Source organism: Rutidosis leptorrhynchoides, chromosome 7, assembly GCF_046630445.1.
Source record: "Rutidosis leptorrhynchoides isolate AG116_Rl617_1_P2 chromosome 7, CSIRO_AGI_Rlap_v1, whole genome shotgun sequence".
Lineage (NCBI taxonomy): Eukaryota > Viridiplantae > Streptophyta > Magnoliopsida > Asterales > Asteraceae > Rutidosis > Rutidosis leptorrhynchoides.
The window spans coordinates 106,529,314-106,544,720 of NC_092339.1; positions in this window are offsets into that span (position 1 = coordinate 106,529,314).

Below are 15,407 nucleotides of genomic sequence, written 5' to 3' on the forward strand. Positions count from 1 at the left end.
CCGCAAAACGCAAAGTTCAAATTATTAAATCGTACAAAAGGACGTTCGAAAAACCGGAACCAGGACATGAACCAACTAATAACGCACGACGCAACAGACCGAGAGTTACAAATTAATTATGTATATAAATATAATATAATATATAATTAATTATATAAATTATATATAAATTATATTTATATATTAAAACCGTCGGCAGTCAAAAGAGCCAAGAATGTTAGCTGGAAAAGGAGGCTCCGCACTCGCGGAGTTGCACAGTAAAATGTGGGCCTATAAAAGCCATCGAATTCCGCACGAAAAATACACATCTTTTTCTTTTCCTTACTCTATCTCTCAATATATATATATATATATATATATATATTATAATTTTAATTTTAATTTTAATTTTAATTTTAATAATAATAAAGGTATGTTAGCGAATGTTGTAAGTGTGTAAGTCGAAATTCTGTCCGTGTAACGCTATGCTATTATTAATCATTGTAAGTTATGTTCAACCTTTTTAAATTAATGTCTCGTAGCTAAGTTATTATTATGCTTATTTAATGCCAAAGTAATCGTGATGTTGGGCTAAATATTAAAATTGAGTAATTGGGCTTTGTACCATAATTGGGGTTTGGATAAAAGAACGACACTTGTGGAAATTAGACTATGGGCTATTAATGGGTTTTATATTAACTTAACGATACCTCGTTAATTTAATATAAAGGTTATAATTTGACGTATCTATAAATAACCACATACGCTTAATCGGGTACGGTGGGCAGGATATCTATAAATACCAATAATTGTTCATTTTACCGGACATAGGACTGGATTAATAGTTAATGGACTAGTTAAAACAGGGGTGGATTATATTCAAGGGTGATTGGTGTATTTGTTAACAAAGTATTAAAACCTTGGTTTATACGCAGTCGATAACCTGGTGTATTCATTAAACAAAGTAATAAGACCTTGTTACAGTTCGAATCCCCAATTAGTTGGAATATTTGACTTCGGGTGTAAGGATAATTTGACGAAGACTCTCGCACTTTATATTTATAACTGATGGACTATTATGGACAAAAACGTATAGACATATCGAATAATCCAGGACAAAGGACAATTAACCCATGGTAATAAACTAAAATCAACACGTCAAACATCATGATTATGGAAGTTTAAATAAGCATAATTTCTTTATTTCATATTTCATCGCACTTTTATTTACTGTCATTTTATTTAATTGCACTTTTAATTATCGTACTTTTTAATTATCGCAATTTCATTTATCATCATTTTATTTATCACACTTTTATTTATCGCAACTTTTATTGTCATTTACTTTACGCTTTAAATTAAGTTATTTTTATTTTTAATATTTTACATTAGGTTTTAACTGCGACTAAAGTTTTAAAATCGACAAACCGGTCATTAAACGGTAAAAACCCCCTTTTATAATAATAATATTACTTATATATATATATATATTTATATTTTTACAAATATAGTTTTAAAAAAATATAGCGTTAAACTTGGCTAGTTCCCTGTGGACGAACCGGACTTACTAAAAACTACACTACCGTACAATTAGGTACACTACCTATAAGTGTTGTAGCAAGGTTTAGGTATATCCACTCTATAAATAAATAAATAACTTGTGTAAAATTGTATCGTATTTAATAGTATTTCCTAGTTAAAATATTATAGTATTTAGTACCCCTTTGCTCGCACATCAGCTGTTTTACCCTGTTTTGTACATGAGATAAACTACAAACATATATATACATATTTTTGAAGTTGGGTATATCACCCCACATTCAAAAATTATTAAAATCTAATAATAAAAGTTAGAAAATTATGAAAACTATAATATTATCAAAAGAAGTATTAAAAATATAAAATTACAAGTTACAAAATAAATAAAAATAGGTATAAAAGAAAATTAGGGTTGATGAGGATGGTTCCAGTAGGGATTCCATTCATAGCCGTAAGCACTGTAGAATGCTTGAGCTGGGTCATATGTAGGGTACGGTGGTCGGGTCTGTATAGTCCAGGGAGGAAATACGGGCATTGGAGTAGGAATGTAGTTTGTATTCATGTATGCACAATGACTTATGATTTGGCTTTGATGATACTGCCAATCTTGAAATGCTCGCTGTCTAGCTATTTCATACTCATGTTGAGCCATAAAAATTTGCATTTCTGTCATCTGATTCCCCCCTCCCGCATTACCTTGCTGCTGATCTCTTTTGACCTGTGGATGATTGCCATCATATGGTGCTACAGCGTTATATCGTTTCTTTAAAACCTTAGCACCATGATATACTTTCAAACCAATTGTATCACGGGGTTCTGGTGCTGCAATTATTAATCCCCCCTGACTTCTATCGACACCGAGATACTCAGCTATTAAAGTAACAAAGATACCACCTCCTATTATACTATTAGGCCGTATACCCCTAACCATAGCCGATAAATAATATGAAATGTCCCGTTCTTATTGATTAAAAACGTTCCATATTAATTGATTTCGTTGCGAGGTTTTGACCTCTATATGAGACGTTTTTCAAAGACTGCATTCATTTTTAAAACAAACCATAACCTTTATTTCATAAATAAAGGTTTAAAAAGCTTTACGTAGATTATCAAATAATGATAATCTAAAATATCCTGTTTACACACGACCATTACATAATGGTTTACAATACAAATATGTTACATCGAAATCAGTTTCTTGAATGCAGTTTTTACACAATATCATACAAACATGGACTCCAAATCTTGTCCTTATTTTAGTATGCAACAGCGGAAGCTCTTAATATTCACCTGAGAATAAACATGCTTTAAACGTCAACAAAAATGTTGGTGAGTTATAGGTTTAACCTATATATATCAAATCGTAACAATAGACCACAAGATTTCATATTTCAATACACATCCCATACATAGAGATAAAAATCATTCATATGGTGAACACCTGGTAACCGACAATAACAAGATGCATATATAAGAATATCCCCATCATTCCGGGACACCCTTCGGATATGATATAAATTTCGAAGTACTAAAGCATCCGGTACTTTGGATGGGGTTTGTTAGGCCCAATAGATCTATCTTTAGGATTCGCGTCAATTAGGGTGTCTGTTCCCTAATTCTTAGATTACCAGACTTAATAAAAAGGGGCATATTCGATTTCGATAATTCAACCATAGAATGTAGTTTCACGTACTTGTGTCTATTTTGTAAATCATTTATAAAACCTGCATGTATTCTCATCCCAAAAATATTAGATTTTAAAAGTGGGACTATAACTCACTTTCACAGATTTTTACTTCGTCGGGAAGTAAGACTTGCCACTGGTTGATTCACGAACCTATAACAATATATACATATATATCAAAGTATGTTCAAAATATATTTACAACACGTTTAATATATTTTGATGTTTTAAGTTTATTAAGTCAGCTGTCCTCGTTAGTAACCTACAACTAGTTGTCCACAGTTAGATGTACAGAAATAAATCGATAAATATTATCTTGAATCAATCCACGACCCAGTGTATACGTATCTCAGTATTGATCACAACTCAAACTATATATATTTTGGAATCAACCTCAACCCTGTATAGCTAACTCCAACATTCACATATAGAGTGTCTATGGTTGTTCCGAAATATATATAGATGTGTCGACATGATAGGTCGAAACATTGTATACGTGTCTATGGTATATCAAGATTACATAATATACAATACAAGTTGATTAAGTTATGGTTGGAATAGATTTGTTACCAATTTTCACGTAGCTAAAATGAGAAAAATTATCCAATCTTATTTTACCCATAACTTCTTCATTTTAAATCCGTTTTGAGTGAATCAAATTGCTATGGTTTCATATTGAACTCTATTTTATGAATCTAAACAGAAAAAGTATAGGTTTATAGTCGGAAAAATAAGTTACAAGTCGTTTTTGTAAAGGTAGTCATTTTAGTCGAAAGAACGACGTCTAGATGACCATTTTAGAAAACATACTTCCACTTTGAGTTTAACCATAATTTTTGGATATAGTTTCATGTTCATAATAAAAATAATTTTCTCAGAATAACAACTTTTAAATCAAAGTTTATCATAGTTTTTAATTAACTAACCCAAAACAGCCCGCGGTGTTACTACGACGGCGTAAATCCGGTTTTACGGTGTTTTTCGTGTTTCCAGGTTTTAAATCATTAAGTTAGCATATCATATAGATATATAACATGTGTTTAGTTGATTTTAAAAGTCAAGTTAGAAGGATTAACTTTTGTTTGCGAACAAGTTTAGAATTAACTAAACTATGTTCTAGTGATTACAAGTTTAAACCTTCGAATAAGATAGCTTTATATGTATGAATCGAATGATGTTATGAACATCATTACTACCTTAAGTTCCTTGGATAAACCTACTGGAAAAGAGAAAAATGGATCTAGCTTCAACGGATCCTTGGATGGCTCGAAGTTCTTGAAGCAGAATCATGACACGAAAACAAGTTCAAGTAAGATCATCACTTGAAATAAGATTGTTATAGTTATACAAATTGAACCAAAGTTTGAATATGATTATTACCTTGTATTAGAATGATAACCTACTGTAAGAAACAAAGATTTCTTGAGGTTGGATGATCACCTTACAAGATTGAAAGTGAGCTAGCAAACTTGAAAGTATTCTTGATTTTATGTAACTAGAACTTGTAGAATATATGAAGAACACTTAGAACTTGAAGATAGAACTTGAGAGAGATCAATTAGATGAAGAAAATTGAAGAATGAAAGTGTTTGTAGGTGTTTTTGGTCGTTGGTGTATGGATTAGATATAAAGGATATGTAATTTTGTTTTCATGTAAATAAGTCATGAATGATTACTCATATTTTTGTAATTTTATGAGATATTTCATGCTAGTTGCCAAATGATGGTTCCCACGTGTGTTAGGTGACTCACATGGGCTGCTAAGAGCTGATCATTGGAGTGTATATACCAATAGTACATACATCTAAAAGCTGTGTATTGTACGAGTACGAATACAGGTGCATACGAGTAGAATTGTTGATGAAACTGAACGAGGATGTAATTGTAAGCATTTTTGTTAAGTAGAAGTATTTTGATAAGTGTCTTGAAGTCTTTCAAAAGTGTATGAATACATATTAAAACACTACATGTATATACATTTTAACTGAGTCGTTAAGTCATCGTTAGTCGTTACATGTAAATGTTGTTTTGAAACCTTTAGGTTAACGATCTTGTTGAATGTTGTTAACCCATTGTTTATTATAACAAATGAGATGTTAAATTGTTATATTATCATGATATTATGATATATAATATATCTCAGTATGATGTATATACAGTTAAATGTCGTTACAACGATAATCGTTACATATATGTCTCGTTTCGAAATCATTAAGTTAGTAGTCTTATTTTTACATATGTATTTCATTGTTAATACACTTAATAATATATTTACTTATCATTTAACATAATTAACCAAGTGTATCAATATCTTAATATGATTCATATGTACCTAGTAAGACGTTGTTATAACGATAATCGTTATATATATCGTTTTCGAGTTTCTTAAATTAATAGTCTCATTTTTATGTATATAACTCATTGTTAAAATACCTAATGAGATACATACTTATAATAAAAACATGTTAACTATATATATAACCATATATATGTCATCGTATAGTTTTTACAAGTTTTAACGTTCGTGAATCACCGGTCAACTTGGGTGGTCAATTGTCTATATGAAACATATTTCAATTAATCAAGTCTTAACAAGTTTGATTGCTTAACATGTTGGAAACATTTAATCATTTAAATATCAATCTCAATTAATATATATAAACATGGAAAAGTTCGGGTCACTACAGTACCTACCCGTTAAATAAATTTCGTCCCGAAATTTTAAACTGTTGAAGGTGTTGACGAATCTTCTGGAAATAGATGCGGGTATTTCTTCTTCATCTGATCTTCACGCTCCCAGGTGAACTCAGGTCCTCTACGAGCATTCCATCGAACCTTAACAATTGGTATCTTGTTTTGCTTAAGTCTTTTAACCTCACGATCCATTATTTCGATGGGTTCTTCGATGAATTGAAGTTTTTCATTGATTTGGATTTCATCTAACGGAATAGTGAGATCTTCTTTAGCAAAACATTTCTTCAAATTCGAGACGTGGAAAGTGTTATGTACAGCCGCGAGTTGTTGAGGTAATTCAAGTCGGTAAGCTACTGGTCCGACACGATCAATAATCTTGAATGGTCCAATATACCTTGGATTTAATTTCCCTCGTTTACCAAATCGAACAACGCCTTTCCAAGGTGCAACTTTAAGCATGACCATCTCTCTAATTTCAAATTCTATATCTTTTCTTTTAATGTCAGCGTAGCTCTTTTGTCGACTTTGGGCGGTTTTCAACCGTTGTTGAATTTGGATGATCTTCTCGGTAGTTTCTTGTATAATCTCCGGACCCGTAATCTGTCTATCCCCCACTTCACTCCAACAAATCGGAGACCTGCACTTTCTACCATAAAGTGCTTCAAACGGCGCCATCTCAATGCTTGAATGGTAGCTGTTGTTGTAGGAAAATTCTGCTAACGGTAGATGTCGATCCCAACTGTTTCCGAAATCAATAACACATGCTCGTAGCATGTCTTCAAGCGTTTGTATCGTCCTTTCGCTCTGCCCATCAGTTTGTGGATGATAGGCAGTACTCATGTCTAGACGAGTTCCTAATGCTTGCTGTAATGTCTGCCAGAATCTTGAAATAAATCTGCCATCCCTATCAGAGATAATAGAGATTGGTATTCCATGTCTGGAGACGACTTCCTTCAAATACAGTCGTGCTAACTTCTCCATCTTGTCATCTTCTCTTATTGGCAGGAAGTGTGCTGATTTGGTGAGACGATCAACTATTACCCAAATAGTATCAAAACCACTTGCAGTCCTTGGCAATTTAGTGATGAAATCCATGGTAATGTTTTCCCATTTCCATTCCGGGATTTCGGGTTGTTGAAGTAGACCTGATGGTTTCTGATGCTCAGCTTTGACCTTAGAACACGTCAAACATTCTCCTACGTATTTAGCAACATCGGCTTTCATACCCGGCCACCAAAAATGTTTCTTGAGATCCTTGTACATCTTCCCCGTTCCAGGATGTATTGAGTATCTGGTTTTATGAGCTTCTCTAAGTACCATTTCTCTCATATCTCCAAATTTTGGTACCCAAATCCTTTCAGCCCTATACCGGGTTCCGTCTTCCCGAATATTAAGATGTTTCTCCGATCCTTTGGGTATTTCATCCTTTAAATTTCCCTCTTTTAAAACTCCTTGTTGCGCCTCCTTTATTTGAGTAGTAAGGTTATTATGAATCATTATATTCATAGATTTTACTCGAATGGGTTCTCTGTCCTTCCTGCTCAAGGCATCGGCTACCACATTTGCCTTCCCCGGGTGGTAACGAATCTCAAAGTCGTAATCATTCAATAATTCAATCCACCTACGCTGCCTCATATTCAGTTGTTTCTGATTAAATATGTGTTGAAGACTTTTGTGGTCGGTATATATAATACTTTTGACCCCATATAAGTAGTGCCTCCAAGTCTTTAATGCAAAAACAACTGCGCCTAATTCCAAATCATGCGTCGTATAATTTTGTTCGTGAATCTTCAATTGTCTAGACGCATAAGCAATCACCTTCTTTCGTTGCATTAATACACAACCGAGACCTTGCTTTGATGCATCACAATAAATCACAAAATCATCATTCCCTTCAGGCAATGACAATATAGGTGCCGTAGTTAGCTTTTTCTTTAATAACTGAAACGCTTTCTCTTGTTCATCATTCCATTCAAATTTCTTCCCTTTATGCGTTAATGCAGTCAAGGGTTTTGCTATTCTGGAAAAGTCTTGGATGAACCTTCTGTAGTAACCAGCTAGTCCTAAAAACTGGCGTATGTGTTTCGGAGTTTTCGGGGTTTCCCACTTTTCAACAGTTTCTATCTTTGCCGGATCCACCTTAATACCTTCTTTGTTCACTATGTGACCGAGGAATTGAATTTCTTCCAACCAAAATGCACACTTTGAAAACTTAGCATACAATTCTTCCTTCCTCAATACTTCTAACACCTTTCTCAAATGTTCACCGTGTTCTTGGTCATTCTTTGAGTAAATAAGTATGTCATCAATGAAAACAATGACAAACTTGTCAAGGTATGGTCCACACACTCGGTTCATAAGGTCCATGAACACAGCTGGTGCATTAGTTAAACCAAACGGCATGACCATAAACTCGTAATGACCGTAACGTGTTCTGAAAGCAGTCTTTGGAATATCATCTTCTTTCACCCGCATTTGATGATACCCGGAACGTAAGTCAATCTTTGAATAAACAGACGAGCCTTGTAGTTGATCAAATAAGTCGTCGATTCTCGGTAGTGGGTAGCGGTTCTTGATGGTAAGTTTGTTCAACTCTCGGTAGTCGATACACAACCTGAATGTACCATCTTTCTTCTTGACAAACAAAACAGGAGCTCCCCACAGTGATGTGCTTGGTCGAATGAAACCACGCTCTAAAAGTTCTTGTAATTGGCTTTGCAGTTCTTTCATCTCGCTGGGTGCGAGTCTGTAAGGAGCACGAGCTATTGGTGCAGCTCCTGGTACAAGATCTATTTGAAATTCAACGGATCGATGTGGGGGTAATCCCGGTAATTCTTTCGGAAATACATCGGGAAATTCTTTTGCAATGGGAACATCATTGATGCTCTTTTCTTCAGTTTGTACTTTCTCGATGTGTGCTAGAACAGCTGATGTTTCGCGAGGTGTATATAAAATAGCTTATATTTTACTAGAAAATACTATTAAATACGATACAATTTTACACAAGATATTTATTTATTTATAGAATGGATATACTTAAACCTTGCTACAACACTTATAGGCAGTGTACCTAATCGTACAGTAGTGTAGTTTTTAGTAAGTCCGGTTCGTTCCACAGGGAGATCTTTAAGCAAAGCTCAACGCTATATTAGTTTACTTTTATAAAAATACAAATATATATATAAGTAATATTATTATTATAAAGAGGGGTTTTTACCGTTTAATGACCGGTTTGTCGATTTAAAACTTTAGTCGCAGTTAAAACCTAATGTAAAATATAAAATAAATACAAGACTTTAAATTAAAGCGTAAAGTAAATAACGATAATGAAATTGCGAATAATAAAAATGCGATAAAATTAAATTGCGATAATTAAAAAGTACGATAAATAAAAGTGCGATTAAATAAAATAACAATAAATAAAAGTGCGATAATTAGAAGTGCAATTAAATATAAAATAAAGGAAATTAAATATGAAATAAAAGAATTATGCTTATTTAAACTTCCGTAATCATGATGTTTGACGTGTTGATTTTAGTTTTATGCCCATGGGTTAATTGTCCTTTGTCCTGGATTATTCAATATGTCCGTCTGGTTTTTGTCCATAACAGTCCATCAGTCATAAATATAAATTGCAAGTGTCCTTGTCAAATTATTATTATACCCGAAGATAAATATTCCAACTAATTGGGGATTCGAATTGTAACAAGGTTTTAATACTTTGTTTAATGAATACACCAGGTTATCGACTGCGTGTAAACCAAGGTTTTACTACTTTGTTAACAATTACACCAATTACCCTTGAATGTAATTTCACCCCTGTTTTAATTATTCTAGTGGCTATTAATCCATTTCCGTGTCCGGTTAAATGAACGATTATTCGTACATATAAATACCCCGCCCATCGTGTCCGATCGAGTGTATATGGTAATTTATAGGGACGCCCAATTGTAAATCTTTATATTAACATTAACAAACTTTCATTTAGTTAAACAAATATAAAGCCCATTAATAGCCCATAGTCTAGTTTCCACAAGTGTCGTTCTTTTGTTCAAACCCCAATTATGGTACAAAGCCCAATTACCCAATTTTAGTAATTAGTCCAACATCATGATTACTTCGTTTTAAACAAGCATAATAATAACTTAGCTACGAGACATTAATATAAAAAGGTTGAACATAACTTACAATGATTAAAAATAGCGTAGCGTTACACGGACAGAATTTCGACTTACACCCTTACAACATTCGCTAACATACCCTTATTATTAGAATTATAATTAAAATTAAAATATAAATTATAAATATAAATATATATTACTTATGAAGAGGAAGAGAAAAAGGATGATAAAACTCGTCAGAAAACTGGCTATTTATAGGACCTGACCAGCAATCTCAAACCATGCGACTCGCATGGTTTTGTGCTTCTGGCCATGCGAGTCGCATGGCCACCCTGGATTCAGCCAACTACTTTTGTTTTCTTCTTGCCGACGTAATATAATAATAATAATATATATAATATATAATTATATATAATTATATATATATTATATTATATTCTTGTGCATAGTAGACTAGATATTTTTGGTCCGTTGCGTCGGGCGTTTCTTCTTGGCTCAGGTCCCGGTTCCGGATTTTCGGACGTCCTCGCGTATTATTTTAAATCGCGTACTTTGCGTCTTGTAACTTGTACTCTTGTCATTTTGAGACGTTCCTCATCAATATTTTGAACCTTTTTGATTGTCTTTTGTTCTTTTGAGCTTTTTGGTCGTTTGCGTCTTCAAATCGTCGAATCTGTCTTTTGTCTTCACCTTTTATTATTTAAACGAATATCTCTTGTAAATAGAACAATTGCAACTAAAAGCTTGTCTTTCTTGAGGAATAATGTTATGAAATATATGTTCGTTTTTAGCATTATCAAATATTCCCACACTTGAGCGTTGCTTGTCCTCAAGCAATATCGTATTGAAATACTAGAATCACTTCTTTATTCTTCACACTTTGTACATCAGTGATTTCTATACGGCGGTATAAACAATGGTAGTAACGATATGGTTTACAGTCCCACATGACTATAAAAATTTAGATCCATTAAGGAAATTGGATCTTTTATGAAAACATTTGATCTTTTGAAAATTAAATCTAGTTTTTACCCTAGATAAGTTTTCCGGAATAACCCTTTACCGGTGTTTGCAAAATATTTTTGTGGGTTTGGTGGGTTTCAGATTTGAAAATTTTAGCTCAAAACTTGCGGTTTTGTGTCACCCACTTGCTAACCTTGTATTTGGAAAGCAACACGTCTAGTTTACTTGTTCCGTATATTACCTTTCGGTAAACTACCGTCCGGTTGTAAAGGAAAGCGTTGAACAAGCAACTGTTAAGGCAATGTCCCGTGACATGCTTTTGATTATGGTTTATAACGTGTCGGACGCAATTACTATCCTTGGTAGGAGCAATAGTAAAGCTCACCCTTATAATTTTTCGGTCTGGCACAAGGTCCTGTCTTTGACCATGTTATGCAACCACCGTTCTTACGGTTGACACCCGATTTAGTTCAGGTGACCTAATGAATTCCAGGTGAATTCCTAGGATTTTACGTTCAATGGTAATGAACGCATTGAAAATAGGGTTTTCAGAAAACAAATCGGTTTGTATTTTTGATCAAAATATTTTCTCGTTTCAGCTCGAGTTTTAGATATCATTGAATTCCATGAGTTTGAATTCTCAATCTTTACGGTCAATCTCTAGGATTGAGTAATATCAGTCTTAAAAGCTGATTTTTAATCTTTAAGGAGATTATCCTTTCTGGGGATCTGATTCATTAGTCTTATCCAGCTAATTTGCATGGTGCCCCCCCATTGTACGAGATAAATCCTTCTCATGGTTAGGATAAATCTGACCACTTGGCGACCCTGTTTGATGATGAGGTCCGTGGATTTCCTGCTGATTTTAGTGATGACTTTTCTAGATTTTTCGTCAACCTACAGCTGGTCTGGACGACAACTTCATGACCTAAATCAAGAAGCGCGTGTCTTTTTCGGAAGACTTTACTTCCTTTTAATGATGGAATTGATTCATCGTGTAGATCCATCTCTTCTTTTCTTTCATCGGGTAAAACAGTTTAGTTTAGTCCAAAGCAAAAGTATTTTCAGTTATTTGTTACAAATATATGTGACATATGTTTAAAATAACTTGGTAAATTTTCCCACACTTGGCTTTTATTTTCCTTTTTATCGTCCTCTATTCCATTTTAAATGAATTTTAACATTTTAGTTTGTTTCTCAATTTATGTCCTTTCCGAGGTAACAATAATTTCGGTGTTAAAACCTAGTTTTATCGTTCATAAATATGTATAAACATGATTTTGAATTCATTTAATTGAAAATTTTGAAAAATTTTACTAGAATTGGGTAGTCAGTATATAAGACTAGGGCTGTTCTTTTTTTATCAGAGAGCACTAGATTCTAATACAACTACTGCTTTACTAGTATTTTTAATGGTAACCAAGTGTTTAATATAAAAATTTTAAAATCCGAAAGAATTTAACCCCTTCCCACACTTAAGATCTTGCAATGCCCTCATTTGCAAGTAATCAGTAACAATTTAAATTATTGAGGGTGATTTGTGTGAAAATGATTAAATTTTTACCAAAGTTTCCAAATATATTGGCGTTTGTTTGCTGAATGATAAATGGTGCACGTCATTTGTTCATTCCGTCTTGTTGTTATTTCACATACATTTTGCATCATTGTCGTCAAAATTACTTGCTTTTGCTGAACTTAATGCCAGTCTTTGAAAACGCGTTGTTTTACCCTGTTTTGTGCATAAAATAGAATACATACAATACAAATATAATCATACATGCAATTTGAAATGGAACTTTGGCATCCCACTTTCAAACTATAAGAAAAATATTAGTACACAATAATAATAAAATATCCAACATTACATAAACATAATAAAATGTTAAGTGTTTAAAATAAAAATAAAAATTACCAACTTATCTCATCTCTACTGATCAGGAGGTGGGTTAGGAGGAAAATTAGGATATGGATCCCAATTCATGTTCGCGTCCGGGTTCCATGGCTGATTATAGGTGTACTGGTATGCTGCGTTATAATCATATGAATCATAGGGTGGTCTCATCTCTGGCTGATGTGCGGGATAGTATGCGGGTCGGGTCGGATAATACATCTCACCAGGCTGCAACTGGCTTATAATTTGGCGCTGATGATAATCCCATCGGCCATGCTCTCGTTGCCGGGAATGCTCGTAGTCATTCCGGCGTTGCCATGCCTCGTACTGCATATGCCTATCATAGTTCGTCATGTATTCATCCTCCATACGAATACCTAAATCAAGAGCAGTCTCCCGAACAACTCCTATAATGTTGTTCGCCTCCTCCATCTCGTCATCCGAACCTCTCTCTACCTGTCGCTGAGGTCCCTCGTATCGATGTACCCGACCACGTCTCATCAATAATACCCTTGCACCGTGATAAAGGTTTGAACTTATAGTTTCACCTCCGTCCTCTATTTCGTTCATCGGACCCCCTTGGTGCTTATCTACACCTAAATACTCTCCAATGAGAGTAATGAAAATACCACCACCTATAATACTCCCCGATTTCATCCCCGAAACTACATTAGCGAGATAATAACCAACACAATAGGGAATGTTAACGAAACTCCTCGGGTCTCTAATACACTTGAGGTAGAACAAATCGTTTACGGTCAATTTCTCCTTATTCCTACCCCTTTGTGTAATTGTGTTTGCTAAGAATCTATGAATCACCCGGAGTTCAGCTCTGTCTATATCTAAATATGTATGATTTCCACTGGCGTGAAATTCATTAAAGTGGGACATACGCCTCCAGACAGCGTTAATATCAAATTCCCTATCTACCCTTTCTCCTTGGGCAATCAAGCTATTACAGTCGGGGCTCAAAAGTTCAGCAGGGGTGTAAATCTGTAAGGCCCTAGCTAAATCTATCATGGACATTCTGTACATGCGTCCACCTAAAAGAAATCTAATAAAGCTTCTATCATCTATCCTCCTAACATCACTGTTTAACTTAATAGTACTAAGTAATTCTATACACCATTCCCTATATATGGTTCTACGAATGGAAAATAGGCGCATCCAATCGTTAAACTGAGAATTACCATACCTTTGCACCAATAATTGCCGAATCGGTTCGGCAAGGTCAACTGTTTCCAAAGGTACCCAGTCAATTGCCCTTGGCATTTCAACAACCTTAAAGTAGAGAATGTGCATGTTCTTTTGATAGTCTGGATACTCTATCCAACATCTATCAAATCTCAGATTTGGGTGTAACTGATCTTCATTAATGTCTAAACTCAGAATCCTTTGATGTGGAGCGAATTGACGAAACTGATTCACGAATAATTGATCTTGATCGTGATAAGGAATATGTTGCTCCTCCTGTTCTTCTTCTTCTTGTTGCATATGTTGTTCCTGTTCATGAAACATTTCCGGTTCGGGCTCTGGTTGCCTGGATGATGATGCTCCTGAACCTCCAGTATCGGCTTTCTGCAAAACACATTAAACACAAAATTTTTGCATCCAAATATGCATTAGTGTTAGCAAAATAATAACTTGAAACAATTATGATGACATGTTCAATTCATAACACATTTTATACACATTTTCTTAACAATAATAATTCTACACTTTTACATACGAAAATGTGTACAATGTTTTATCACATTTAAACTCTTAAATATGTCAACAATAATCATTATAGCAATTAAACACTTGTTACATGGCATTCAAATCAAACTAGTGCTCATTTTCATATTTTTGTCAAGTCTACACTTTGTCAAATAAGCCTATACGAAAAATGTACATCAAGTTCATAAGCATTTATCTTAAATAACATGCCCAAATAATCACTACTAGCAATGAAACAAGTTTCAAATGGCTTTTATATCAAATTATCCAAGTTCATGAATTTTTAGGCTTAAAAAGTCTACTTTAATTCTCAAAAACATGTTTAGGCTCAAAGTTTGGATCAATTAACTACCTAAACATGTTACACTACTTAATTTAGCAACAATTCATGACAAAAATCGGCCATAACCTGTTTATATCAAAAAGCCCCAAATTGCTCAAGAACACAAACCCTAGATTCTTAAAAATTTGAAGTTTTTTAGCTTCAATTCATGTTAAATAGCTTCTATCTAGGATATACATGCATAATATAACATCAATTTAGCTCTAATTACACCTAAATTTAACAAAATCAAAATATAAATTTTCTAGCTCAAGAACACAAAAATTCGAATTTAAAGAGATTAGGGGTGAAATCTTTACCTTTCTCCTGAAGGGGTTGAGACTACTGAATCTAGGCATGATTATTGTGAAGTTTTGCAAGAAATTTGGTGAAAAATGGCGGATTTTTGAGAGGATTTGGGAGAGTTTTCGTGTATATGTGTGTGTGTTGTGAAAGAAGCAGAACTCGCTGAGCTTTTGATCCTGTCCAGTTTTT